We start from the raw sequence: 4,696 nt of genomic DNA on the forward strand, positions 1-4,696 counted from the left end.
CTGGCCGACTGCTGAAATAAATAGATCCTTGTGAGGCCAGATCTGTACAGAGAAGCGCTATCTTACATTTGACCTGACAATACAACCGAGAAATAAAGCAGCTAAATTTTCAACCACACACTCGTTTTCTAGGTAACTGTGTACACTATGATTTTTTTTTCTAAAATAGTACCTGGTTTTAAAAGTGAAAGCTAATAGCCAGTACTGCATTAAATCAGAAAACGTTTCACAGCAATAACTAGACTGCTGTATGTACGTATTCACTCCGTGCAAAAAATAGGCAATCTGATTTTGCTTTTTTTCCCTTCTTCTTTGTTTTTTGAAGATTAAATAGATATCTATTTAATTTGGATGTTTTTCTTTGGGAAGTAATTTGGCATTTTGTTCTCTTTCATTTTAAAGGCTGGGAACGAGATGATCCTAACAGCCAGTGCTTTAAAATATTCAGAATCCCCTTCCATAAATAGCACATCTGTCACACAGAAAGGGAACCCAGCCAACAGAAAGGCAGAGCAGACCAGCAAAAACAACTGCTATTCCAATACGTGATTACAAAATAAGTTAGGATTTTAGCAACCCTTTGTTTGGATTTTTTGTTTGTTTTGAGCTTGTTTGACTAAGAGCTGCCTGACTATATACATGCCACCATATATCAACCTTAAATTAAGACTGTTAAATATGGATTAATTTTGAGGGTTTTTTAATGTTAATCTCTTAGCCAAATGTATACTATTGAGCTAGTCATGCCCTGTTTAAAACCATGGCAAAGCTCCTAGATTTCAAGAAGGGAAGATTTGGGCCTTATATAGCAGCCTGTTAGGTTTATGAGAAAGTATATTAACTACAATTTGGGAACCAAGAGATAGGTTTGTTTAAAGACAATGATTTTCAGCAAAAGACAGATTTCAGTGGAGTCTCACAACAAATATATCCCTTCCTGCATTCTTGAGGTTAGCATTCTCATTCTCGCAGAGAAATGCTGTTCTGGGAGAGACACAGCAAGGTGCTTGGGGTTGCGTGATTTAGGAAATATTAAAAGCCTGCTGGCAGTGAACGCAGCAGAGGAATAAACATCTCAGAGTGAACAGCGGAATGCGCTTGTCCGAATCCTTTTGCATACCTCTTGCTTTAATGGGCCATTTTCAGTGCTTAGTATAATAATATTTTTCCAGGCTTAGGTTTGCAATGATTTTGCTTCAGACTCAACATAATTTCAGTCCAGAAATCATATTCTAGGCCCTCCTAGATACATTCGTGATACGTGGCATACTAAATAAATAAGTTCAAAAAATTCCACTAGTAAGTTGCACAGATAGGCCTAAATTTTCAAGGTAGAGATATATTCACCCTGTATGATATTTCTCAGTCAGAAACTTGGATTTAAGCTCTAACTTACTTTGTGCCCAAACTGTTACAGTCTCAAGGCACTGGCACTCCTGATTCTTGACTACAAAATTCCCTGCTCCTGCTAGGTCAGGACTACCTCAGCCCACGCTGTCAGTTCTTTATTCAATCTGTTTAAAGTTAGACTATTTCAGTATCCTCGCTGGATGTCACAGGCCATTTGTGCTGTAACCTTTCCCACTTTCAAGCTTCCTACTTGTAAACATGCTTCTTCTTCCTCTATTTATCACCACTTGAGGGCAACAACATCTGATCTCTCCTCACATACTACAGCTGATCAAAACTGGTGAGGAATGAGAAGTCCCAATGTCACGTTGTATTGCAGCCTCCACCTTGTGGTGCGTAGTTCCTTAGAGGAAAAGTCCTAGTCCTCCAGATTGATCATTTGGAGCAAAATGAAATAGGGTGTGGAAAGAAAGACTCCTGTAAAGTGCCTAAAACTGCATTGACTTTTGTCTGAAAGTATTGCCACACCTTGTCATCCTAAGAAGGAAATACATGAGGGCGGTATGGTAGCCCGGGAGCCTTGCCAAGGACCAAACTTGTAGCAGTAAATATCTGGAAGATGACAAGCAGACCTTGAGAAAAAAGTGACAAACAGTTTCAGTTTTATATGGAGCAGCTCACTTCTGTCTTTATCCAACACAGGCCCAAGCAAGACCAAGAGAATAAATTGTCCCTCTAGCTATAGAGGACACCCTGGATGTGAGAGTTATGCTTAATATATAAATGAATGCACAGACATACATACACTTGGGTTCATTCCCACCTCAGTACTTACTTTTTTCTTTTAACTGTTCAGTAAATGAGCAACATACAGAAAACAAAGGATAGAATCAGACCCAACCCTCAAGAAACCACAGTCAACTGTTCTGTGATACCACCCGCTGCAAAGCAATGACAAGGGGACATGAAGCACAGCTGAGAATCCAGGGTGGGTGTTTCCAAAAGTACATACCAGAACCAGCTCCACACTTTCAAGAAACCTGCTCTTGGAACGACTGTTTTGGCCTCTGAATTTCACTGCATCAATTACATTTGTTTCTTAATTTCTTTACTGCTACTGCAAAAAACACATGGTTGATGAACAGTCAGTTTGAAATTAGAGTTATTTTGCAAAAGAAAAAACACACTCTTGGTCATGAACTAAATCCTCTGACCTAACACTCATGTTCAAGAAAGCACCAATATACCCAGGTATTCAGGCTAGCAATGAACTCTCTGGCCAAATGCCTTCCACTGAAAATCCTACTGCTCACTACATGACTTAGAAGCTACTTTCTTCAGTACTGAAGCCTCAGCTGGTTGTTGTTGGGCTGTAGAAAACAAGGGTGGAGAAGGAAAAAAAGGACTCATAGAACCTCAACATTTCACCTTCCTAGAGCCAAAGTAAAGTACTTTCATGCCTGATCCAGCTAACATGCCCTGGACTTCCATTTGTATACACATCTAGGTCAAGCTGCCCCAAGGATACAGATTCAGTTCTGACAGTTCTCCCAGGCTTTCCCGCAATTCCGTCTGTGTCTCTGCATGGCTAAACAAAGTCTTACATTATTTGCTGGGACAGAAAACAGTTGGTCTTAGTTATACCTATACTTGATTTACATACCTTCATTTTTGATTGCAACACTCAAATAAACAGGTCATCAAAAATAATATAGTGGTCTAAGATACAAGTTCAAACTCCTGCTGTTCCTGTTAGATGGGGATGTTTTTCAGCACTGCTGAATTAAAAGCAGAGCTGCTTTTAAAGGCAATTCCTCTTATAAAAGGCAAATACTGAGATTCTACAAAAATAGCAAATACCTGAATATTATGAAATGTATTCTGGTATGCTGCATTGTATCAATGTGTGATGAATCTGTGTTATGAAAAAGCATGGGCTTGTCTAAACTGAAGAATCACAGACAAGTCATGTATTAAGATATATTGAGGTGCTGTATATACTTTTTTCTGAAACATTTCTAACAGCCACTTATAGTCTAGTACTCTATAAATTGTAGAATCTTTACAGATTAGAACACCTGGGATTCACTCTAAACAAATTGCAAAGAGAATTTGTTTAAAAACTGTAAATCCATCCATAGAATCTGAAGAAAGTGATGCCTTTATAGATATTTGCACTCACTTTACAGGTTGTATTTCTGTATTTTCTGTGTAACATGACACTCAAAATAGCCCTAACAAGTGGCTTTGTCTTGCTTTTTCCCTGAATAGTGCTTTAATTACTGATGAGCTCAGTCTCTCCCTCTACTTATACCTCCTAAGGCACTATTTGCTTTCTGAAGTGCTGCCAGACACTATGCCAAAGGTTTCAAATTCCTGTCTCCTATCACTCCCAGCTAATTTACCTGAGTAGTGAATTCAGGTATTGTATTTTTACTCTATTGTTATCAATTTTATTTTTCTCTGTACTAAATGGCACAACTTGCTTGACATCTATACCTGCTATTTTCCTGTGCCTCCCTCATGTTGATCAGCACTTCCATGTTCACATCGCCTATTTCTTCTCCTCCAGTTTTAAGGGGAAGACTTTTCATTTAGAGAATAACAGACTCAAGATTTGCTATGGAAAAAGGCTTCACTTAGTCACATAAAATCCTGGAGAGAGATACAGACAAATCATACTTATTAATACTGGACAGTAGCCAAGGCGGGCAATAAGAATTAGGTTGAAAACCAGTAAGTTTCTCAGAGCAGTCAACATAAAATCTATTATTTGCAAAAGAAAGCTCAGAAGTAAGTCAGCAGAAAATTTCCTTTTATAAACTCCTAATTAAAGTTCCTTCTGAAACATATGACTTTAAGCAGGATCAGTTTTGTGGACATGGTCTATCTCAATTATTGAATTTTTTTCCATAAAGTTTGAGTAGAAAAGATTCAGCTATTTTGAAGAACAGACAGGATGAGAATAACACACATTTCTCATTATTAAAAATATTAAGACATCAATTCTGAATAATACAAGAACCAAAACAAGCAGGGATAGGAAGCTGAAGTGTGTCAGAAGATAAAATGTTTTAGAAGTTCCAAGAAAAGTGTTTCAAATTTGATAAAATCAAATGTCACATAATAGGACAGAGAAATCTCACTTCTCATGTGTATAGATACTGTTTCACAGCTCCAAACAGTCAAACAAATGTAGAACCAAAGCAACAAAAAACCTCCAACATTTCAAGCTTACTTGCTCAAGCCCAGCTACCCATTATGCTGCAAAGCGTGGGCTGCCCTTTGGGGCCAGCAGATCTGCTCAAACCATGTCTCCCAGCCTGTCCAGTTGTGCAGCTTGCGT

The sequence above is a fragment of the Columba livia genome, chromosome 9 (assembly GCF_036013475.1).
Source record: "Columba livia isolate bColLiv1 breed racing homer chromosome 9, bColLiv1.pat.W.v2, whole genome shotgun sequence".
Classification (NCBI taxonomy): domain Eukaryota; kingdom Metazoa; phylum Chordata; class Aves; order Columbiformes; family Columbidae; genus Columba; species Columba livia.